The following is a 27,500-nucleotide window of genomic DNA, read 5'->3' on the forward strand; positions in this document are numbered from 1 at the left end:
TATAAATATATATATATATATATATATATATATATATATATATATATATGTATATATATATATATATATATATATATATATATATATATATATATATATATATATATACCTGTATATTTATATATATACATATATATACAGTATATATATAAATATATATATATATATATATATATATATATATATATATATATATATATATATATATATATATATATACTGTATATACATCAGTTTAAACCCCTACTGAAATCTATACGAACAAATCTCTCATCAGATTTTGAACCATCTCTTTCCTTGGTATCTGTTGGAGTCACACCCCTCATCGAATGACGTCCATTGAGGACTGTTCAACAAAAGCTGCATTGCTGACTCCAATTCTAAATTTGCAAATCCTCTGTTGTAAATCCACGTTCAAATGGGATATATACTGAACGCCCTCATAAATCTATCAAGAAGGCCCTGCCGAGCAACAGACTGTAGTAAAATCTCAATGGAGAACAAAAGGGGAGGAAATTCGTTAGGAATATACGATCAGGAAATCGAAGAAGTGAAAATTCAGTGCCAGTTAAATCTCCCTCGGGATAACGAAGAGGGGAGAGCCAAGTTCACATATTAGAGTTTACATTTTTTTCTGTAATAAAAATGATAAATGTTTGAATACGTTAAGAGTAGTTGAAAACAGGGCAGTTACCCTGAGAAAGAACGATTCTTGAATGTCTAAGACTAAAATGACACGTGTATCAAGTATATTGAAAACAAACTGGCTGATATTAAGAGGGTTTCGAAATTAAAATGATACTAGTGTTGCAATAACGGCACTCTCTTCCATAAAGATATAATAGAGAGAGGGGTTTAGACGAACAATAACTTGCTATTCATAGAATATCAAGATAATTGGTAGTAAAATACTGCATAGATTGCATTTGTAATTGCTCTTTACTTTAATGGAAGGCGCATGGTCTAAATAAGAATAAGTGAAGGTTATTAAAGAGAAATTTTAGAAATGTTGAGCAGAATACAGTATGACCCTGTTGTTCACCCTCAGTACCTAAAAACCCTATATGACGTTATGAATGCTTCTAGTAGAGAATTATTGTTGCTTTTATATTCGTATTACAACAACAGCAAACCACATTCGAGTTAACATTACTTTAATGACTATTGTAGGCTTATTTATAAATGTCTTTATGACTTGAAATATCAACTAGATTAGTAATAAGGTAAACAGATCAAATGCAATGACGTTGATATTTAGAAGAGATATCCGTCCAAGTTTCGGTGCATAGCCAAAATCCAAGGTGTCCGGATAACTGTCAACATTTAGATAGCAAAATTATCGGTCCTACCTTAGGGATAATATTTCATTCGTATGATGGAAGAGTAGGTATATTCCAAAAAGGCAACGACAGTCCTCTAAGTAAAAGTACATAGATGGGGCCATCAACAGTAGGATCTTGTGTTCGATATCCTTTATATATATATATATATATATATATATATATATATATATATATATATATATATATATATATATATATATATATATATATATATATATATATATATATCTCCTCAGTCGAGCTTAGGCACGTGAGATGTTTGAAATAAGCGAAGCTCGGTTGCATTTGGCAACTTCAACGTCAGTCTTCATTCTATTTAGCCTTTAGAATGATAAGAGTGCGGTTCGAAACTATCTGTCAATTTGCTATCTATAGCAATCAAGTCTTATTGTTAGCTACTTACTAATAAAACATAGACAATTAAGAAGTTCAAGGGTAAAATGCAGAGATCAAAGATATCCAATATCGACGTATCATGGTTTATCACCTGAATCATTCTGCGCAGCATACAAACGCAAGAAAAAAAATACTCTTGGGAAGAGTTAATTTAAGTAACCCTGATAAATGGTACCCAAGAATCAACTGCAAGCCCATCGTGCCGTACTGCCACATAAGAAAAAAAATGCCTGTAACATAACAAATATTTCTTTCACTCAGAGCAACTGTAAGCAACCCAATCATCATCCATACATTGACCATACTTCGACTGCCCTTGGCATAGCTCTCATCATCACTTTAACCAGGGAGCTATTTTCAAGTGATATGCTGATATTCATAGAAGAATTTTATAGCATTAAGCATAGGAGCCTATTTTACTAATTAGTATTGATGATTTCAAAGTATTAGACATAAATAGATACTCAGATCACCGGGCGAAACAAAACCAACCAGATCCAATGGAGGAAGAACATAACTATGACCAGATACTGATACCAAACATACTAGTGTATTCAGCAAGTTAGGGTCCTTTACTCTTCATCCCTTTTCACTGAAATATATCTTACTAACTCTAAGACATTCAGTTAAATTTCATCATTACCAAAGTGAGATTTATTGTTTTTGTTTCATTTCTAATATATTTTACCAACAATTTTGTTATCAGTTTCGTGGCATTTAGCCAGATCTACAATGATTCCCGTTCTTAATACCCGAATCATTACAACAGACATCTTTATTTTGAAGCCACTGCAATGGGAAATAATAAATATTGAACTTGAAAATTTCGGCGAGTACGGTATAATAATAAAAGGTATATATATCTTACATATCAAAGTCTTAGTGCATGTCACCAGAAATAGTCTTACATAACATGTGTAAATAACAATAATTTCCGATGTTGTTACATAAATGATACAATTAGAATTGCAGTTGTTTTATAAGTGACAAATACGTTCACATACAAACCCTGTTGAAAAACCACCAAAGATTAATTTAAAACGGTTCTTATGAATTAATCCTGTTAAAAATCAGGTGTCCCGGATGACTGAGACTTAGCTCTGAAATATTAAAAGAAAGCTTTCTCCATGACGAATTTCTACCAGATTCACATCAAATGGCTGAAAATATCGTATAACTTCATTCATTTTGTAAAACCTTTACAGTGAGAACGAAGTGTGGTTTACATATATATATATATATATATATATATATATATATATATATATATATATATATATATATATATACATGTATATATGTATATATATAATATATATACATATATATATATATATATATATATATATATATATATATATATATATATATATATATGTATATATATAATATATATACATATACATATACATATGTGTATATATATATATATATATATATATATATATATATATATATATATAAAGAGAGAGAGAGAGAGAGAGAGAGAGAGAGAGAGAGAGAGAGAGAGAGAGAGAGAGAGAGAGAGAGACATTGAAATCTCATTACACATTATTTTCCGTAAATCTCAATTCCTACAATGTACCATCAATAGATTTTCACAATTATTATAGATTGGACTTTTTAAAAGTTTCATATCGGCCTAGCTATTCTCCATTTTAATTTTTTATCTTAGATGGAAACTTGGCTATTGATGTGTAATAAATCATTGTGCAGGCGCAGTATTTGAAATGAAACACCCAAAACCAAAAGAAGAAAGAGAATTGTAAGTATAAAAAAGGTCATAATTTTGCTGTCACAGCATTTTTACTTTCATATTAGAGGCATCTATTGACAATTGGAATGAACGCCTATAAATATGGCTTTTGAAGCCAAATATCGTCATTTACCAGTAATGTAATTTCATTTGCTGCCTATTCCCAAAACACTATTCAAATACATCACAGGTAAAGCGGGTGAATTGCACATTTGAATTGCTACAATTTCAATTTGTAATTTTGGTGCCACTCGATCCTGAAATGGTGACACCATATAAATGTCAAAAAATCACTTTTGAAAATGTAGTAAAAATACACACACACACACACACACACACGCATATACATTATGCACATAAATACATACATACACACACACACACACACACACACACACACATATATATATATATATATATATATATATATATATATATATATATATATATATATATATATATATATATATATATATATATATATATTTCCGGCAACACTCAGCTATCCCCATCCGTCGAGTGGTGAGGAGAGGAGTAGCCATACCGTGGTAAGAGTTGGGGCCGTGTGCGTGTGTGGATATTCATGTATGTAGCCGTAATTTTTTGACGAGTCGCGTACACTAGTGTATATATATACATATATATATATATATATATATATATATATATATATATATATATATATATAAAACAAGACAACGATAAATGCATCCATTTCTAGTCCACTGCAAAAGAAAGGCCTCATACGTTCTGGTCATGTCTGGGGACTGGGGTGATGGTTGGATACTTTAGTGTGGTCGCTCACAGCAAACGTACCTACCTACAATGCATACCTCGTGCAATTAACTACAACGCATAGTGAATGTGTGAATGAAAGTAAAAATAAGTCAATATGTGGATCGGTATGCCAACTAATTTATGGACAATATGACATAGATTCATAATCATTTATCGCACAAATAAACCTATAAAAGTGAATAGCTACACTTGACCATAAGTGAATAAAAAAGATAAGTAAATATCAATTGGACTTTGAAATAAAATATTAACTGAAATAACGCATGATAAAAATGCATCGACAAGGATAGGATCAGAATTTATGTTAGTGAAAATGAATTAAATGAAATATTGCCACAGGTTGTGGTGGCCGATGTGGTAACGTCCCTGACTGGTGAACGTCAGAGTTGGGTTCGAGTCCCGCTCAAATTCGTTAGTTTCTTTGGTCGTTACAACCTTATCATCCTTGTAAGCTAAGGATGTGGGGGGGGGGGGGTGTTTGAGGGAGCCTATAGGTCTATCTGCTGAGTCATCAGCCGCCATTGCCTGACCCTCCTTGGTCTTAGCTTGGATAGCGATGGGGCTTGGGTGCTGATCATATGTATATATGGTCAGTCTCTAGGGCATTGTTCTGCTCGATAAGGCAATGTCACTTTCCCTTGCCTCTGCCATTCATGAGTGGCTCTTAAACCTTACCTATTCAACAGCAACTATCACATTTATTACAACATTATTTGAGCATTCGCTATTTCCTGTTGTAATGAACTTACATCACAAAATATCATACAATAACACACACACATTGCATGATGGGCGTGGTGTCAGCTCCCCCTTGAGAAAAAAAGATGTTATAGTCCCATTAAGTCTACCATTGGTTTTCGAATCGTTATTTTTCATTATATAAAGGTCCACTCTTCTTAAGGACATGATAATGGTTCCTTATGAAGACCACCTGTCATTCAAGATCATAACAAGTATGGTGTATTATAATAAAATATCTAAATGGGTTTACGTTGATTTATGTCATTGTCTTCTAAAACAGCAACACGTTTCTTGCCAAATCCAAAGTATTGTCTGTGGACTTCGGATGAATTTGTGATTTTAAGCGATAAATGTCTCATGGAATTTTGGTTTAAGTATAATGTTTTTGCAATTTTCGTAATCTCTGTACAGTTATCATGTATTTCTGTTTTTTTTTTGTCTCTGGTATGCACTGGGTTTATAGGGAAACATGATTGCGAAGCCTTGGTCTATGTTATAACCAGATCCTTTTAAAAAGTAAGCTTAGCTACCTGTCAAGGCAGTGTGTTAAGCGTTTCTACAAACTGTGAAATAACATTATGTATAGGTGAAACCACTTAATGTTTAATTCACACACGCATCAACAAAACACATTTAAGGAAAACTTTCGTAAGATTAATCAACATAACTTCAAGATACACGCTTAACATGCGTACTTTATTGAAGAATAAATATGTGCTATGAAACAGGTACTATAAAAATACTACCCGAAAAAAATTATTATTCCAAGGAATATACGATATACATACGAATCATACAAACATTCTATCTCTAATTACTTAGCTTATTTCAATTCACGGTATGAGCGAAACCAAAAGAAAAAAAAATCCTTCATTAAGTTGTTTTGGTTTTCGAGTAAAACCAAGACAGTGGAAGAAGGTGTACAAGACATCGTCTCTCCCTCCCCTCCCCCATCCATTAGCCCCTCCCACCCCACCTCCCTAAGCCCCAAGCCCCACCCTCCTTCTCCTAGTTGTGTAACCGTCCGAAAGTTTGAAGAGACTCACTTACGAGTTGACTTTAAAACTGTGCGCAAGCTCGTAATTGAGGCTCCACTATAGCGGGTTTAGATTTAAGGTAAACGTCCTGTCTTTTTAAATGATGGTTTCCCGATTATTTGTACGTAGATATTTTGTTCAAAAAGTGTATGTAAATCTATTGGAGCAGCTGATCTTAGGTGGTTAATGCTATGAATACAGTTGGTCTTAGGCCTATACATTTCACTTGCTATCTGTATGTGGTAGATTGGTGGGCTTGATGCAATCGTTTGACCTTAGGCCTAGTTATTTTACCCTGTCAGTATAAGGTACATTGGTTGTTTTATTTTAATTTGTACGTGGTACTGGGGCTTGGTAGGCCATTCAGCCCCTAGGTGCCGCAGGCAAAAGCCAGCATTTGCTCGACGAATTTCAAAGAAAGTTTAATAGTAAGAGGAAATGAGCGGGAACAATGGTGGTAAAAGCCAGTCAAACGAAACGTAAGGTTTATCTATGCTGTCTTTTTCAAGGCGCGAAATGTGGTTAAGGAGTTGAATATAAATTTTATTTAGGTTCAAATGTATCATATCGAAGTATTATTACAGCAAATCCCAAATTTAGTAATCTTACGGGGTACGCCACCTGTGCCCCTCACACGGTACAATGTTGGCACTCCTTTGGGTCTTGCGGGTGACCCCCGTAGCGACCGAGAGCCATGGGTCCCCTCGGCCTACCCGGGCAGTGTTCAAATTTTAGCCTCCAGCTTTACATCCGTTCATGCTTTCTTTCATCCACCCATTAGGACGTTCTTAAAAAAAAAAAAAAAAAAAAAAAAAAACATCCAGGACCGGCGAAGGGACGGATTTGGGAAGACAGCGAGTAGCTGAGCACTTCCCAACCTCAAACTTCCGACTCTCATCTACATCATCTTATCATCATCATCATCCTCTGCCAATCAAGCACAATTAACAATGAGAATATGATCAGCTTCTCGCTGCCTTGATGCTGGCAAATCTAATATGAACGAACGAACAAAGCTTCATATTGCAACTAATTGGTTTTTCGCGTACTTGCATCTTGGGCGTGGAAGGGCTTCTCCGGTCTCGTCTCCTTACCGTATTGTTTCACTCCAAAACATTATCTTGACGTAGGCCTATGTTTCCCGCTATTTCGAATATTTTATGATGTTATTCGAAAGGAGGTGATAATTATTTAACAAGAATCTTAGTTATTTGAAAACAGCTTTATTGATATTATTACAGCGTGAGGCTTTTTGAATTTTATATGGCAAATTGATCTTAAATGTTTACGTATCCGGAGCGTTTTCGTATTACACTACTGCCAATACTTAGACATCATAATTGATAAGCCCAAGGAAGTTAGAGAATATTATGCACATTATGATAGCTAAACCCCCAATGCATTGTAAAATTTGCAAGACCGTAACAGTAAATAAATCTTAATCTCCAAAATATTTTACCTTAAATTTAGACTATTCGGAAAGTTGTTGGGTAACATTGAACCTCCAGTTATTATTATTATTATTATTATTATTATTATTATTATTATTATTATTATTATTATTATTATTACTTGCTAAGGTACAACCCTAGTTGTTTTGAAAAGCAATATACTACAGTATAAGCCTAGGGGCTCCAACAGGGAAAATAGCCCAGTGAGGAAAGGAAACAAGGAAAAATTAAACATTTTAAGAACTGTAACGTTAGAATAAATATCTCCTATATAAACTATAAAAACTTTAAAAAAAATAAAGAGGAAGAGAAATAAGATAGATTAGTGTGTCACAGTTTACAGTTGTAGTGCCGTTTGTGCATCTCTAGCAATTCACTATATTGTAAACATGACTTTTAAGCGTTTTCACTCTAGCCTCTATTAAATCTGCGTTCAATCTTCCATCTTGCTGTCCAACCTCCCAACTTGTACATCATATTGCAAGTACTAGGTTCTCCCCCATTGCAGCTGGGTGATGAATGGTATCCCATACCTTAACGCCGGGCTATATGACAGATTCACAAATCCAGATACAGAAAAACCGCCTACTGTCTGTAGTGTGTATTTTGCTGTGCACTGTAGTAATACAAGGGTCTTTCTGCGTCCCATTGAATCCTGAGTTGTTTTTCATGATTTTTTTTTTTTTGGTCTTCACACTACGTTATTTTTTATTGATAAACTTTTTCTTGACCCTGTTTTGTAACGGGGCTGTGGTGTTTCAAATGTGAAAACAATACGGCGGTCCTTTTTTTCTTTTTTTCTTTTTGCAAATGCCATCTTTTGTATTAAACCGAAAACGTATTTATTTAACAAACGCCATGGTTTATAACTTAATGGAATTATTGTGTTTTTTTTTCTAATAAATCTAGTTTATTTTCTCCGGACTTCGGAGAAAATAAAACCACCGCATTTGTGCAAATTTAATCTGCTGGCAAATCTTGAAGATACTACATAATAGCTGCAATACGGATCGTAGTGTTAATAGTAAAAGTCAAACTTGGAGACTTTATGATTGACAATAATAATGAAATACATATAGGCCTAACATGACTCTTTTAATATATACGTCAGCAAAAATAATAACCGGTATCATACAGACTTAACTTTTTCAGAAATTGTTTACAGTTACACGTATAAAAAGTATGGGAAGATGTTTTGTTTGTTGGTTATTCTGTTTTGGAATAGGCCATTTTTTTCGCCAAACGTAACTGAAATAACCTAGCATAAGGATCTTGGAACCAAACCCCCCTTTCCTCAAGGTTACGACTTATACAAAAATAGACATCATGTAGTCACAGCATCACACATTTAAAGTGGGTATAGTTAGTTAGTTATTTATTGACAATAATTATTACATTTTTATACATATCCAAAAATACATTTCATATTCTATATCTTACATTCGGTAAATCAAATTAGGGGTAAAGATCCTAAATTTACTAATGATTGTCCATTATAATCTTTAACTTTTCACGGGCTCTAATGAACTCTAAATGTAGACCTAAGATCAAACAAAAATTACATTGCAACATATGGAAAAAAAAATATTTAAAGTGTTTACACTAATTCAGAATTTTACTGAGTAATAAGTTGGGATACGCGGAATATATATTTACGTAGCTCCCGTTCGTCGTTATAGTTCATGCAATCCTCAAAGGAGTTAAAGTTGATCCCTGCAAAATTTTCTCTAACATGCGAGAGCAAAGGACAGTTCAAGATGACATGGATCTCATCCTGCACAGATCCACAGGGGGAAGGGCGTTCCTCTCCTTAGGCCTACCTTTCCAAACGGACAACACATGTTGTGTCGACGGTAATTTTCGCAGCTTGACCTAATTGACATTGCACTTTCATTTGACGGGCATTCATTTAACCTTTATTACAAATAACGCTTATTTGCATTTCTTTTTCCATACCTGAAGAAATGAGATTGGAAAACTACGAAAAATAAGTGGGTTGGTCAAGACTGGCTTTGTCACCGTGGCCAGATCAATCTGTATATCCATTATGATGCTTGATGCCAATTTTTTTTTTAATTTTTCATCTCTTTTTAACGCTTTCTTGTAACTCCTTACACTTGTAATACTACTTTTCTGCTGTTAATTTACTTACCAATTTTTATTCACCCTCGCGAAGGAATACATGATTTTCGATGCTTTACATTGAATCACATGAATCATAATGATTGTTTTTAAGAGTAATGGTCGATACAGAATTTTTGTGCCGGAATCGGTTTAATGAATATTTTATGATAATATATATATGATCCGTGCCAAAATTTATTTTTACTTGCTTACTGAACAAGAGTGGTTAAACTAATTGAAGGTTATTTGATATTATTGTCTCCAAATAATTGGTCGTGATAGATTAAGATGTAGGGATTGCCAATTTTACACAACGGTAGGATACACTAATTTGAACTACCTTGGATATGGTAGTAGTGATGGTAGTAAAAAGTATGGCGGGTTTGATTGTAATGGTACTAAAGAGGATGGGTGGGTCGGTCCCTTGATATAGCAAACTTGTTTATTATTATTTTATTAGAATCCGCTATATCTGTTATTTTATTGTTATAAACTATCACAATGGCTCTTCGCAAAAAAAGTTGAATAGCACCTCTCTCCTCCTGTCGTCATTTGAAATGTATTTTACCCACAGTTGAGTAATCGTAGCGGGGCCGCGTGCTAATTAAGTAATGAATCGCTCAAAAAACATGATATAAATTAAGTTATGGTATTTTGTTTGTTAAAATTCCTTTGGTAACGTATAAAATATACATAGATATTATCTAAGGACATTTTATTATGACATTTGTTTGCATTTATAAATCGTACATCTTGCAACGAATGTTCGAATGGCCTGCAACGCTGTTGTCTTAGTAGGCACGAACCGCCACTTGTAGCAATGGCGATTTAAAAAGACAAACTTCGATAAAGATTGTTGTGAGTTTTACTCCGTTGATTATTTAGAATTGGGTCATTTATCACGTACACATTTGACAGGATATTTATTTTTAGGTTGTATGGTTTTGATTTTTCCTTGCTGTCATATTCGTGTTGTTTCTAATTCGAACCATGTTTCTTTTCCATAATTTCTTCTCCAATTTCTTTCTCTTCAATTATTTTCTATATCCTTTCCAGTTTCTTTTTGAATGAATATTTAATTACAAAACGATTGTTCATATTTTTTCTCTTGAATAACTACTAAAATGTAATAAATCTAGTGCTTGATTTAAAAATAAAGTTCAAACAAAATATTTCACACAAACTCTTAAAGATAAACGCGTTGAAATATTTCTCACTTACGAGTTGACTTTATAACTGTGCGCATGCTCGTAACTGGGGCTCCACCGTAGCGGGTTTAGATTTAAGGTAAACGTCCTGTCTTCTTAAATCATGGTTTCCCGATTATTTGTACGTAAATTTTTTGTTCAAAAGGGTATGTAAATCTATTAGAGCAGCTTAATTTAGGTGGTTAATGCTATGAATACAGTTGGTCTTAGGCCTATACATTTCTCTTGCTATCTGTATTTGGTAGATTGGCGGGCTTGATGCAATCGTTTGACCTTAGGCCTAGTTATTTTACCTTGTCAGTATAAGGTACATTGGTTGTTTTATTTTAATTTGTACGTGGTACTGGGGCTTGGTAGGCCATTCAGCCCCTAGGTGCCGCAGGCAAAAGCCAGCATTTGCTCGACGAATTTCAAAGAAAGTTTAATAGTAAGAGGAAATGAGCGGGAACAATGGTGGTAAAAGCCAGTCAAACGAAACGTAAGGTTTATCTAAACGGCCTTTTTCAAGTCGCTAAATGTGGCGAAGGAGTTTATTTTTTTTTTAACTTAGGTATTATTACAGCAAATCCCAAAGTAGGTAATCTTACGGGGTACGCCACCTGTGCCCCTCACACGGTACAATGTGGGCACTCTCTTGTGTCTTGCGGGTGACCCCTGTAGCGACCGAGAGTCATGGGTCCCCTCGGCCTACCTGTAACCTGAGCAGCGTTCAATTTTTTGCCTTCAGCTTTACCTCCGTTCATGCTTCCTTGCATCCATCTCGCATGAGTCGCCTCCCACCAACTTCGACCCCCCAATGCGACGTCGTCCTAGGACGGTCTTATATGAAAAAAAAAAAAAAAAAAAAGGATGGATTTGGGAAGACAGCGAGTGTCTTTGCACTTCCCCCAGACTCCAGCTTCTGACTTTCTCATGTACTTCATATCATCATCATCATCATCCAGTCCCAATCAGGCACAGTAACACTAACAAGAATATGATCAGCTTCTCGCTGCCACTTCAGGGCTGCTACCCCATGGTCCGCCTTGATGCGGGCAAATCTAAAACGAAAGAACGACCGAAGCTTCGTATTGCAACTGATTGGTTTTTCACGTACTTGCATCTGGGCGTGGAAGGGCTTCTCCGGTCTCGTCTCCTTACCGTATTGTTCCACTCCCAAACATTATCTTGAAGTAGGCTTATGTTTCCCGCTAATTCGCATATATTCTGTGATACTTATTTTATGATTCGAATAGAAGTGATGATTATTTTAGAATAATAACTCTAATATTATTACAGCGTGACGTTATTTGAATTTTATATGGCTAATTTATCTTATAAAGTCTACGTTTCCTGGGCGTTTTCGTATTACAAAACTGGCAATACTTGAACATAATAATTGATAAGCCCAAGGAAGTTAGAGAATGTTATGCACATTGTGATAACCAGACCCCCAATACATTATTGTAAAATTTGCAAGATCGTAACTGAAAATAAATCTTAATCTCCATAATTTTTTACCTTAAATTTAGGCTATTTGGAAAATTACTGGGTAACATTGAACCTCCAGTTATTGTTATTATTATTATTATTATTATTATTATTATTATTATTATTATTATTATTATTATTATTATTATTATGACTTGCTAAATTACAACCCTAGTTGTTTTGAAAAGCAATATACTACAGTATAAGGCTAGGGGCTCTAACAAAGAAAATAGCCCAGTGAGGAAAGGAAACAAGGAAATATTAAAATTTTTAAGAATAGTAACGTTAGAATAAATATTTCTTATATAAATTATAAAAACTTTAACAAAACAAGAGGAAGAGAAATAAGATAGATTAGTGTGCCACAGTATACAGTTGTAGTGCCGTTTGTGCATCTCTAGCAATTCACTATATTGTAAGCATGACTTTTAGGCGTTTTCACACTAGCCTCTATTAAATCTGAGTTCAATCTTCCATCTTGCTGTCTAACCTCTTAACTTGTACTTCATAATGCAACTACAAGGTTCTCCCCCTTGCAGCTGGTTGATGAATTGTCTCCAGTGCCCTGATTCCGGGTCATATGACTGATTCATAAATCCAGATACAGAAAACGGTCTACTGTAGTGTGTATTTTTTGGTGCACTCTAAGGCAGTAATCTAATTGTATTCTGCTTGTTGATTTTAATGATTTTTTCCTCGTCACTTCCAACTTCGCCATTTTTGTTATAAAACTTTTATTGGCCTTATTTTGTAACTGGACTGTGGTGTTTCAAATATTTTTGGTGAATACAATACGGCGAGGATAATCCTCATTTTTTATTTTTGAAATGAACTTTTTAAATTGGCTAGAAATGCCATCTTTTGCATTAAACTGAAAATGTATTTATTCAAGAAACTTTATGGTTTAAAACAATGGAGTTATTGTGGATATCCTCTATAATATAACTAGTTTATTTTATCCGAACTTTGCTTATTAATTACTTAAAACGCCAACGCATTTGTGCAAATTCAATTTTCTGGCAAATCTTAGATATTACATATATAATAGCCTGTGATACGGATCATAGTTAGGGTGACCATTAATTGAACAGCCAAAGGGGGACAGAAGTATATAGCTTATGTGCATTTGCACTCCTATTGAGTCATCATGGCATAAATGCTTAAGTTTAATATATAGATATTTTCAAAAACAGCCTCTGATAAAAGGTCTTTTATTTACTGTGTTTTTATTCAGACATTACTACTGACAATTTTAAATAAAAATTTTTATTTATTATATTAGGTAAAATTGTAAAGATAGTCACACAAAGAGAGGAGAAAAATACAGAATTCTATAGTACATTATTAGATTTATTTTATCTTAACTAAGTATATTCAATAACAAACTATGATAATTTAGGAGTGCTATCAATTACAGTGTTTTTATTCAAAAATTATTGCTTAAATTTTAAACAGAAGATTATTCTTCAATTCTTAGGGAAATATGTACACATTACACAAAAAGAGGAAACAAAATCTTATATCATTCATTGGTGTATTTTCGGCTTGATTTGAGTTTCTTTAGGAGTGATGGGCGGGTTTCAAGATATTCATTAAATTCACTGAAATTTAAGTCGAAGTTACATTTCACTATTAGTGCAGACTTCAGAGTAGATACTTGTAACTGGTGTCCAGAAGTTGTTCATCAGGAAGAACACTCTCTGTAGGAGTATTGGAACCAGGTAGACTAAGACAAAATTCAATAACTTTTGTTCTGTTTCTGAAAGAAATGATTCATTAGTAAAGTAGCAGAAAATATCTACCCATTTTCTATCCACCTCGACATCATTTACTTTCCACTGTTGCATCTTTTCATCGGTCAAGATATTTTTCACACATGTAATTTCGTCAAAAAAGTTAATTATCATCTATTTCTAAATCAGGTCTTATCCCTTGAATAAAGTTCACTGCCTCTTGAACCTGAGACCAACATATTGAATTACTCTGAAGAAGGACCCAATCAAAATTTTTCAGTTCATCAAATGGCTCAGTCCACTGATCTAATTATTCCACTGATGTTTCATAAAAGGATTCTACTGTAGTTTTAAAATTTTCAACATTATTCCCGCTCCTCATAAAATCTCGGAGCATCTTAGTGATTACAATTGTACTCTGACCGTGCATGAAATAAAGCCAAATCGCTGAAAATGGATCGTCAAAAAGCTGCAACTTAGTTCCCTTCTTCTTTCGTTTGTATAACGAAAACGGAGCTTAAGCTATGCTGCTACACTGTACAAGGCACCAAAGTGAACCTTAGAAATTTGGTAAAGAAAAATAAAAAAGTTATCACTTCATGTAACTAAATACTTATGCAGTGGCAATTGGGGGACAAATGTGGGACATATGGCTGGAAGGGGGACATTCAGGCGTCCCCCTTAGGGAGTGATTTTTAGGGGAACAAGGAGTCAAAATGGGGGACTGTCCCCCTTAAAGGGGGACGTATGGTCACCCTAATCATAGTGTTAATGGGAAAAGTCAAACTTGAAGACTATGAATGACACTTTTATGAAATATATAGTATAGGTCTAACATGACTCCTTTAACGTATATTTCAGCAAAAATAATAACCGAGATAATACGGACTTGCCTTTCTCATAAATTGAATAGTTTCACGAATAAAAAGTTTAGTAAGATATTTTAGTTGCTGGTTATTTTGTTTTGGAATTGGCTGTTTTTTTTTTTACCAAACGTAACTGAAATGACCTAGTAGTGACCTTAGAACCAAACCCCCTTTCCTCAAGGTTACGACATATACAAAAATAGACATCATGTAGTCACAGCATTTAAAGTGGGCATAAAATAATTACTTAGGCCTACCTTTCCAAACGGACAACGCATGTGTTATTGTCAGTAACTTTCGCAGCTTTACTCGATTGACATTGCACTTTCATCTGACGGGCATTTATTTTCTCTTTATTGCAAAATGCACTTATTTCCCTTTCTTCGTTAATACCTAAAGGAACGAGATAGGAAAACTGCTAAAAATAAGCGGGTTGCCCAAGACTGGCTTTTGCCATCCTTAGTCACCGTGGCCAGATTCCTAGCCTTTGTGATTATGTATCACAATGGCCCTTCGCAAAAAAAAAAAAGTTAAATAGCACCTTTCTCCTTCTGTCGTTGTCATTTGAAATGTAGTTTACCCACAGTTGAGTTAATCGTGGAGGGGCCTTGGTGCTAATCAAGTAATGAATCGCACAGCAAACATATTATCTATTAAGCTATGGTCTTTTTCTGTGAAGATTTATTTGATAACGTATAAACTACATTTAGATATTATATAATGACTTTTTTTATGACATTTGTTGTAGTATATCATTCTGTTGTCTATATAAATCATACATCTGGCAACGAATGTTCGAAGGGGCTGCAACGCTGCTGTCCTAGTAGGCACGAACCGCCACTTGTAGCAATGGCTATTTAAAAAGACGTAAGCTTCGATAAAGATTCTTATGAGTTTTACTCCATTGATTATTTAGAATTTGGTCATTTATCACGTACACCTTTGACAGGATATTTATTGTGATAGGTTTTATGGTTTTTTTTTCCTTGCTGTCATATTCGTGTTGTTTCTAATTCGAACCATGTTTCTTTTCCATAATTTCTTCTCCAATTTCTTTCTCTATAATTATATTCTTTATCCTTTTCAGTTTCTGTTTGAATATTTGATTACAAAACGATTGATCATATATTTTCTCTGGAATAACTACCAAAATGTAAAAATTTAGTGCTTGATTTAGACAAAGTTCAAACAAAATATTTCACACAAACTTTTAAAGATAAATGCGATGAAATATTTCATGGTTTCCTGATTCTCAGATTACCTCCTAAGATTCAGTCAGCGTTGGTCGAATTATACCATGAATTACGGTGTTTCCACTTTCCCTTTCTAAGAAAAGATTAATGAGGTTGTATAAGTACTTACTGTAAGTTTTTTCTATTATATTAATGTTTTCTTGCTAATCCCCATCAAACAAATACACACTGTTCTACGTATATTGCATTTTAGTGCTTTTAGATATTAAGGCCTTCCTTTACACGTCGTCTATCCAACTTTTGTTTTTGTTCTGGACTCTTCTGACTTTTTAACAAAACCATTAACCAATCGCACTCCATTCTTTCAACAAGAACACACCATTTGTAAATATCCAATTCCGTATCTCCATGAGTCTCGCCTTATGATTCTAGGTATAACTACGAAAACAGTTCATATATTTTTTATTACTTTATTCGCACTAACCATCCACATTTGATTTCCATAAGAGAAAGTTAACCCCGTAAGTTATTTTACGAACCGACCCATGCTTTCACAGACAATTCAAGTCTTTTCACAATCTTTTCAGGCATGAGACTAGTCTGAAAACGTGGCTGATACATATCTTTGAGGCTGTTCGATATCTTTATGGATGGAGAGAGATAAATTAGAAAGAACTTTAGATACAGATACAAATGTCGGAGAGTATAGTATAATATGGAACCGTTAATGTTTGCAGACAGTGAGTAGATAATGCAAAGACCAATGAAAACATTTAAAAGAGTTTTGCAAAGGTGCAACGGGGAAACATTGAACAGTGTTTTGTGAAATGTGGAGGAGACAGAAAGGGCTGACTGAGTAAAACTTATTAGAAATGATTGGCCTTTACTCACCACAGTGCAGATGAACTTATTTTGTAGGCTTATGATATGGGTAACATATGCAGTAAGTGTTCTTCACAGATCCAGCTTTGAAAATGAATGTGATATGGGAATTTTTGTTGTTGTCACTACCTGTTGCGGGAATATATATGTGTATATATGTATGTATATATATATATATATATATATATATATATATATATATATATATATATATATATATATATATTTATTACTGTGTATATAAGCCTATATAATGTTTATATAAATCTTTATCTTGGCTATTTCCATAATAATTATGAACAACACATTATGTCGAGCCCAGTTGAGCTGCAGAGCATAGTGATGGAATGCTCCTCTTTTAAATTTGGTTCTTTTAGTTTAATGGAGATCAGTTAAATTGATTTTTGATTGAAATATTGGCTATGAGAGTTAATTGAACTTAACCAAAACCCTCCACATATGATAGGCTTTTGTATGATGATTATGCGAGTTAAGATGCAAATTATGTTTTATCCTGCAGCGCTAAAGTCAGACAATTTTAAGTCTGCAAACTTGTTATTCATACACCCTGCTACCTTTATTCGCTTCGCCTATTATGTGTGTCACTTCTTTCGTCTATATTCTCAGCGCTGCAGTTGTTCGTAGAGGTCTGAGGTGAATTTTGACTCGAATACTTATTTGACTTGGTGGAATTGTAACGTTTCTGGATTACGATGACTTGAGTGTACTTACTGGCTATAGACATAAGAGTTTGCTTTCTTTATACATAATTTTGAATGTTTCATTTATTATTTCATCCATTTTCAATTATATCCTCTATCGAAGTTTCCAACCCTATTCCCTACAACAACGGAGGAGCCATTTTAGCTCATGCGTAAATATAGCTACAGCGAACAGATGTGAGAGTGAGGCAGTGAATGAGATTGGACGGTAATTAAAAATAAATCAATAAAAAGTTTTATATAATGTATACATACGTAAAGAGCAACGTAATTAGATAGGAATTAAGTGTCCCGTATCGAAGCAGTTCATGATTTATAAACTTTTATTTTGTATTGATTCATGTAGTTTAAAATGGTTTTTGTAATGTTCTTTTCTTGAAATATCTAATGAGATATTGTAATCTCGAGTCATTTTCGTTTGCTGTTGAATTACCATTTGGTTTGTACACTAATTTTTTCTCTCTTGTCTGTTAACTTTTAGTGTAAGAATCGTAATTATACCACCGTCGATATATTGCCTAATGAAGTGGCTCTCGCTAGTTTTCATCATTTCTTTTAGCGTTGCTCATTTCATTAATTACTGGTGTAATGACCATCAATCTTTTATTGTCACAAGTAAACAGCACCATACAGAGGTACCCGTTATCGTACTTTCTTGAAATAATTAATTAATTAATTTACAATGCAGAGGGAATTCTCAGCCCCAAACTCCTTACCAAAGACTATTGAATGTGGTTACCTTTGGAAAATTGAATCTTCATCCTTTACTTTTATTAGAAAAAAATCCTTTGTTTTCTGTGGCGCCTCTTCAGCAATATCAGTTTTTCATGAGAAAGCACTACCGTGAAACGTCTTCTACTAGTATTCGATATTTCTCTCCCACGATGAATTTGGGTACGTTTCGTAGTATTTCGTAGTATTTGTCTTTATATATATATATATATATATATATATATATATATATATATATATATATATATATATATATATATGTGTGTGTGTGTGTGTGTGTGTGTGTGTGTATATATATATATATATATATATATATATATATATATATATATATATATATATATATATATATATATATATAAACGTTTATAGCTATGCTTCATCAGTAAATAATTCCGTAGATTTTCCAAGGCATCTTTTAAATTTCATGATGTTAGGGTCGTAGTAGCTTGGTGGAAATGTCTGAAACTCAATGTATGACCCCGTGTTCGAAACGCGCTCAAAGACAGAAAGTTTTCATTAGTGAACATAACCTATGTATGTTTGTGAGCAGTGAGGGGGGTTGGTGGGTGTAAGTCTACCTGCTGTGTTTAGTCAGTAACCACTGTCTGGTACTCCTTGGTCCTAGGTTTGGTGGAGAGGGGCATGGTCATTGTTTATATATACAGCATATACGTTCAAATTTGATCTGGCAGTGCAGTGACATGTATGCTGTTTCTACTATTCATGAGGGGTATTTAAACCCTTAAAGAAAATTGATTTAGATTCAAGTCTTGTACCAATAACATCCGGCAGTTTGTAGTTTTAGAAAAAAAAAAAAAAACACACGGGAGTAGCATGCATTTCATCAATACTCTAGATTCAGAATATAATTCTTTTCCTGTAAGTATTGTAACAGATTAATGCATTTGAGTAAGAGATCAGTCACTTCGTGAGTACAGTATACTGTGAATGAATTACTTGGGATACGTCGTCTGTCAGTAGATGATCTGCCTTTGTAAGATGAAAAATATTAACATGTATGCGTGAGTGTCACAAAAATATTATTATGGTAATTTATTCTGTTTGAGAACTCGTAGTATAATATAAACCTTAGTGGCATCCAATATTGAAGACAGCATCTTTCCGAAAAAATACTGAACTCGGTAGTTTTCAGAACAGGAAATCTGCATTTACGTTTCTCCATTTATTATTTGACGTCAACACGTGCTTCGAGTCCCTTCCCCCCCCCCCCCCCGTAACTCTTCGTCAGTACTTCAATCGTTGGACGATGGAATGACACTTTATTATGAAGGCTGTGGTGGTGGAAATATTTAAGATAAAAGAATATTTGGATATTCCGAAGTTAATGAATAGAAATTGATAAATGAAAGATTTTAGATTCCTTGTCAGGATAAAAATGATTAGATACATTTTGCAATACATAAATTTTTTTTTCTCACAAGGTTTCACAGATTTTCATGACCGATCTCTCTCTCTCTCTCTCTCATATATGTACATTATATATATATATATATATATATATATATATATATATATATATATATATATATATATATATATATATATATATATATACTCATGTATATATTTATATATACATATAGTATCAATATAAATATATGTATATACTGTACTGTATACTGTATACATACATACATACATACATATACCAAGGCACTTCCCCCAATTTTAGGGGTTAGCCGACATCAAACAAATGAAACAAAAAGGGGACCTCTCCTCTCTACGTTCCTCCCAGCCTGTCAAGGGACTAAACCGAGTTCGGCTGGTACTGCTAGGGTGGCATAGCCCACCCTCCCACATTATCCACCACAGATGAAGCTTCATAATGCTGATTCTCCTACTGCTGCTACCTCCGTGGTCATCCGAGGCACCGGAGGAAGCAGCAGGGCCTACCGGAACTGCCTCACAATCGCTCGCCATTCATTACTAATTCTAGCACGCTCTCTTGCCTCTCTCACATCTATTCTCCTATCACCCAGAGCTTCCTTCACTTCATCCATCCACCCAAACCTTGGCCTTCCTCTTGTACTTCTCCCATCAACTCTTGCATTCATCACCTGTATATTTATGCATATTTAAATGATTAGTGTTGTTCATTAAGAATCTTATACACGATGAAAACAAGTTTGTTATTATGGTAATTTTCAAAAATTAAGTACCGGTTTGAAAATCAGTAGATAATAAATACATTAAAAATCAGAAAATTTTGTGCCTAGTTAAAAACTTCTAATTTTTATTTGCTCTCTCTCTCTCTCTCTCTCTCTCTCTCTCTCTCTCTCTCTCTCTCTCTCTCTCTCTCTCTCTCTCTGAAGTTTGGAAAGTAATCATATTTCCATTATGGGTCGTGTAATTCTTTTGCTATATCAATGAGGAATTTGTGGTCATATATATATATATATATATATATATATATATATATATATATATATATATGTAATATAAATATATACATATATATATAAAATATACACACACACACACACACACATATATATATATATATATATATTATCATATACAGTATACAAATGCCTATATATACATATGTATATAAATGTTATCATATACAGTATACAAATGTATATATAATATGTATATAAATGTGTGTATATATAAGTATATATATGTATATATAAATATATATAAATATATATACATATATATATATATGTATATATATATGTATATATATATGTGTGTGTGTCTGTGTACATTAAAGGTTGTATTGTCAGTACGATTTTTTGAGAGAAATTCGGAACTATTACTCATTTTCTATAATTGGGTCCTTTGACACGTCCAGACAGTATACTACACTGGACCCCTCTCTCTAGTTACGGCCAATTTTTCCTTTAGCTTCACATTTCAATATTTTCCTCTGTCATCATACATCTGACAACACAATTTACTAAACAATTCTGCTTCGCTCAAAGGGTTATTATTTCACTGTAATTGTTACGTTGTTACTCTCCGTTTGGTAAGGGTAGACGATTTTTTTTTTTCTAGGAGGACACTCCATAATCAAACCATTGTTTTCTATCCATAGGTAGTGCCATAGTCTGTTTCATGGTCTTCCACGGTCTTGGGGTTTAGTTCTCTTGATTGAGGGTACACTCTGGCACACTGTTTTCTTAATCTCGTCCCCCCCCTTTTTAAAAGTTTTTATAGTTTGTATGTAAAAGATCCATTTTTATATTACTGTTCTTATAATATTTTGGTTGTGCATTGCATCTCTTGTAGTAAGTTTGTTTTCTTTCCGCAGTGGGCTATTTTTCCCTGTTGGAGCCTTTGAGCTTATAGCATCCTGATTTTCCAACTTGGATTGTATCTTGGCTTGTAATAATACTGATACTAATAACAGGAATGCATGTAGGTGATGTTAAGAAAAATTAAAAGAAAAAGGAAATGATTAGATTGTACTCTAATTGGGTTATCCATTGAAAATGATGTTATTAGTTTTCATCGATTTTGAGATTCCATTAAATTTTTTTTTTTATCTGCTGTTATTAATTCAGTCGTGAATGGTTAGACTGATTTTCATTGTTTCTTATTTTTCAGATTTTCATCGAAAGATAAAGAAGAAACTACGTGGACGTTCCTCCTTTGGAAGATCGTGAGTTATACTTTAATTTCAGTGACTTCTCGATTTATTTAGTTTTCTGGTTATAAATGATGTTCATCTATTGGCTTACAGTTAGGATTTCACCGATTCAGTGTCGTAGAATACTTTTTATTTTTTATTTATATCAGCATTGATGTTATTGGAGTTTGGTTTATTACTGTAATGTTTATTTTAGTTTTATTTTTGATTATTTGTCATTTTCTATTTATCTTATTTTTCATACCCTTGTTTAGTTACTATAGGCAATAGGTCACGTGTTTCGTGGAAGGATATAAATACAATGACTTTGATGGAGACCCCGTCGAATGCAACAATTTTATGTCATCTCGTACCGTTGCCATTCCATATATAAATTGCATATCTTGAATAAAAGTCAATTTTGGAATAGCTCAAATGTTTGTCATGTCTTACAATATCTGACCATATCCACTAGTTCGTTACGATGTCATAGGTATGGAATGTTGAAAGATTAATGCGAGACTATGTTATGGGCTTAGGATAAATTACAAATGAGAGAGAGAGAGAGAGAGAGAGAGAGAGAGAGAGAGAGAGAGAGAGAGAGAGAGAGAGAGAGAGAGAGAGAGAGAGAGAGAGATATATGTTCCTCCGTATTATTAAATCACAACTGCGTCATACTGTTGGTGGAATGAATGCAGGAAAGAGTGACCTGGAACTGAATTGAATAAACATCGATTTTAACGAAACTGATTTGACAGTGTGCTTAATGACACTTGCAAGATCGGGTTGGAACAATTGTATTTCGAATTTAACTTTCAGCCACCAGGCTTGTGTGGACGCTGCCTCCTTTATAATGAATCGGAGCTCACAAGTTTCATATTGATGCCATTACTGAACTTTTGTATTTCAACGGAATGAAATTATGATTTTGTGTATGGTTTGAATACGGATATGGACAGGGGTGTCCCAAAGAGTCGCCAGTCCTATAGAATAGGTGATCATGAATGAACTTTAATATTTACGTGGTGATGACAGTGTCCCTTCCGAAAAGAAGCAGCATGTATCATAGAAGATTAATACAATTTTTTCTTGGGTATTTATAAATATATATTTTTTGTCTTTTCAGGTTTTTATCTTCCAAAGGTAAGTGGTTTTATGCTGTGGTACTGTTGGAGTTTCTATTCTATGCTAATTTCAATAGTTGATTATGTTGACAAAATTTAAATTTGATCAAGATTCATCAAATCATGATTAACCCCAATTTGCACTTACATGAGTTCCTCAAGATACTTTACCTAATTCATCAAGTTAAAATTGATCTTACTTGCCTAAAAATGTACACATCAAGATAACTTACCAAAATTCATCAAGTTATTAAAACCCTTATTCGACTATACATGTACATCACAATATCATGGGGAATATCACCTGTGAATAGCGTTAATGACCTTAGCAGTTGTAACGCAAAGTTGTAGAATAATTCTTGAGATTGGCGTCTATGACCTTCGGCAGTTGCGACGCCAGTCTAAGCAGTACATGTATAAGTGTTGTGTAAACTTTATTATGGTTTATATTGGTAGTTTATAGGTATATTTCATGTTTATGATATCGACAGGTGTTTTATGTCAATTACTATACGTGGGTATCGCTGATTATTCGTATTTATCGGATTTTTGCATTTATGGGTTCTAGATATTTGATTGTGTTTTATTCGATTTTTATGACATGTTTTGATAAATTGACACTATTGTTATTAGTGCGTATGTTTCCTTTTATTGTTAAATGCAATTTTATTATTTTTCCTGTTTTTACATTATGTACATTTTGTTATTGTTTTTCATTCTGATATTTTGTATCTTTCGTGTTTTGATGTGCTTTAAATCTTTTATGTCTTTTTATATTTATCATTGTATTTCTTGTAAAGTATTTTTACTCCATCAGTACACAGTATAAACCAGGTTATCCAGAACGTTATTAGAGTAAATGTAATTTTTTTGATTCTCGGTTGGTTGATGCTAAAAAGATTAATGTAACTGAATTTTTTTTTATTTACCAAGATAAATACAATCTTTATTTTAGGATAAAGAAAAGGCTTTAACATTTTCACCTGACTTACAAAGTAGAAACAAAAGTTTAAAAACATTCTCAATTGACTTGCGTAATAATGAAAGTAAAAAAAAATTTCAAGTAAATATTCATATATCATTTATATTTTCGACTTAATTACTTGTTTGCTTACATACTTTTTTCATGCAAATATTTATGACGTATTCTTTGTAACTGCTTAAAATCTTGGCCAGAGTTCTGCCTAAGAGATAAAAAAAAAAAAAAAACTTAAAATAAATAACGTATAATTTATTTGTAGCTGTTAATTCAGATGGTTTTACTATAGATTCCTATAACTCGCTTTCACATTTTCATTCGCCTTTATATGAATATAGTTTTTGGTATATGGTTTTGTTTATCGTTCTGGATAGCCGCAAATCACCATTATCAACGTTAAGGGTCCCCAAAGGTATGGATTCTGTGTATTTAAATGATTAATAGAACTTTATAGTTTCAGCTCAAGATTTTCTCCGGTGGAATTTACGTTTAACTAAAGCGAGCGAATTCGTAAAACCGTAGATTAGGATTAGTTGTTAATTGCATTAAAATTTCATTAATTTTTTGGTTAAATAAAGATTAAAAAATATAAATCAATTTTGCATTGGGTTCGGTAAATCCATGTTGATATTTTTGTTTGTTGCTTCCATTCAGTTTAGCTTATTCTGTTTTAACACTTTAATTTTGACTGACCAAAATTGAAATTCCGCGCGAAATTAAGTCACGTCATTTAAGTTAACCAGATTAGGGCGGGATCGATGGACAACGTACAAGACTTGCTGGAAAGCGAAGAGCTGGTCACCATGGAAAGAATTGAGTTAAGTATAATTATATATTTATCTTTTTTTTTGAGATATTGTATTTGAAAAACATAATCATTTGCTATAGACCCCAGTGGTTCCCGAACTTTTTCAGTCGGGCACCCCTTTCGCATCCAGGTCGAGTCCTTGCGCCCCCTCTCCTTGATACACTTTATATTGCGTAACAGAGCTATGGACTCGTTTATAATTTTAACGTCAATTTCATTATATGTAAATTGCATACGACTTTTTTTTACTTATGTTTGACACGATTTATCATTAAGATTTTGTGAAACGAAAAACTAAACTATGTATTGCTTAAATGCTCTTCATACCACCTGTCCCCCTAACCACAGCTTTCGCCTCACCCACCCTGGATATCAATCCACCGCCCCCCTTTTCACTTTGGGAACCACTGCTTTAAAAGAAATATGTAAACTATCTGTTAACAGTTTCCTTTTTTATGTTCCTAATAGGTAATGTGTTTTTACAATCAATCATCATTTGAAATACAACGATCGAAGCTGCAGGAGACACTTGTCATGGATTAGCCAAATTATTTAAATAGGTAAGTAAATTATAGATAAGAATTATTTGCGTATTTATGTATTTATTTGATTAAAGCTCTTACATAAGACATGAACTGAAATAATGTTTATCTGGTTTAATGATAACGGTTATTAAAACGAAAATAGTTTTGAATTTGTATATAAAAGAAATTATCAATATAGTACTACCTAATGACATATGAAATAATAGAGGACTTTGTGGCTTTAGTCATATCTCAATCATTTTTATGAAGGCTGTATAAAAAACTAGAATCTGTCTAGATGTGTACTGTAAATAGTTAATTGTTTCATTGATGCTAATTTTTTTGTGTATATTTGACTGAGGGACTTTCGGTGTAGGATATCCTATGTCTTTGTAGACATAATAAATCTTTTTTAATACAGTATTGAGAGATTAAAGGTGAAAGAGATTAGTAATTATGAGGATGTCTAATTGTTTACAACACCACGCTCTTCATTTACTCCATAATAATGCAATCCTGCAGTTCTCGTCTTCTTGCACAGTAATTATGTGGTTATTTGAATTCTGGGAAAGCAATAATTAGCAAGATATGTTGAAGAGGGGGAAGGGGTTATTAAAAGAAAATAGCTCGGTTTCCTCACTAAACGACTTGAAACTGACATGTCAGCATAGTCAACCAAACAGAATTCATGATGCCAGCGTACATTTGATATACTGTATATTCAAAATATACTTAATTGAAAATGGATTGATTACTCAGAAGTGTTCATAGAATATGGACACTTTTGAGCAATCACTCAATTTTTTATTAAGTATATTTTGAATATACAGTATATCAAATGTACGCTGGCATCACGAACTTCTGTTTATGTACCCTGGCATCACGAATTTTGTTTGGTTGACTATGTTGACATGTCGGTTCCAAGTCGTTTAGTGAGGAAACCGAGCTATTTTCTTCTTATAACCCCTTCCCCCTCTTCAACATATCTTGCTAATTATTGCTTTCCCAGAATTTAAATAACCACCTAATTACTGTGCAAGAAGATGAGAACTGCAGGATTGCATTATATTGGAGTAAATGGAGAACGTGGTGATGTAAACAATTACCAGAGGATGGAAGAAATATGGCATAACAGTGATTAAGTTACCATTTTCCTCTTAAAATACGAAATAGCTAGTGGTTTTACCTATTACGAATTTAGCATTGCAAATTTAGAGTTGATTAGCCAATTGATACCCCATCCTGCCAATGTTAATTCCTAGGTTTCAATGCCGCGCATGCCACTCAATAGAGTATAAAATTTATTTAAAATGATGAACAGGTCCCAACAGGACCTCAAACATCTAACCAGTTCAAGTTCAAGTTCAGGTTATTAATATTTAATTGGAATATCGTATCAGTTACCAAGGAACCAGGACTGTAGGGAAAAGAGGACGAAAGATCTTATGACTTTATGTACATGACAAGCGAAAAAGTTATTTGGCGAGAGTTTAACATGGATTAAGCAACTAGTCAAATCTTAAATGAAATTTTTAATGGTTTTACGGGAAGACGTACTGCACAATAGCCTTTCAATTACAACTTTTAAATCAAGCATTTAATCCTTTTCCTATCGATGTGTAATTTTTTTTTTTAATTAGGAAATATTACTTGGAAACTTTCTTTCATAAGTTTAAGTACATTGATCTCAAAAAGCGAAATTAAGAAATTTGAATGACTTTCCTGTGGATTTTTGGATATGTTTATGTTTGTTTATCTAGGCATATGCTTGTTGACATTTTCTTATTTTCTTTTGTCACTTTCCTTACAGATCTCTCTTTCGCACGCCTTTGATGCAAGGTTTAAAGAGTTCACAATGCTGATAGTCGTCTTACTATACCCATAGAATATTCGTAAGTATATTATCACTGCTTTATCGTATATTTAAGCAATTCATTCAAGGATAATTCTTTTATTTAACTAATTTCTACAATTATAGTTCGTATATTTAACCAATTCCTAGAGGGATAATT

General features: G+C 33.3%; 2 long non-coding RNA genes across 2 annotated transcripts in view; both read left to right on the plus strand.

Annotated features, from left to right (window-relative positions):
- Positions 1-10,858: 10,858 nt before the first annotated feature.
- On the plus strand, positions 10,859-24,138 carry LOC137632035 (uncharacterized). The gene is made up of 3 exons (XR_011042003.1): positions 10,859-10,933; positions 22,032-22,086; positions 23,180-24,138. It is a non-coding gene; the product is annotated as an uncharacterized lncRNA (long non-coding RNA).
- A 238-nt stretch (positions 24,139-24,376) lies between these two features.
- The window catches only part of LOC137631608 (uncharacterized), a 257,253-nt gene continuing 254,129 nt past the window's right edge, over positions 24,377-27,500 (plus strand). Inside the window, exons 1-2 of the long non-coding RNA XR_011041926.1 lie at positions 24,377-25,524; positions 27,299-27,380. This is a non-coding gene — a long non-coding RNA (uncharacterized lncRNA). The remainder of the gene's footprint in view (positions 25,525-27,298; positions 27,381-27,500) is intronic.

Source organism: Palaemon carinicauda, chromosome 40 (assembly GCF_036898095.1).
Source record: "Palaemon carinicauda isolate YSFRI2023 chromosome 40, ASM3689809v2, whole genome shotgun sequence".
NCBI classification, from domain to species: domain Eukaryota; kingdom Metazoa; phylum Arthropoda; class Malacostraca; order Decapoda; family Palaemonidae; genus Palaemon; species Palaemon carinicauda.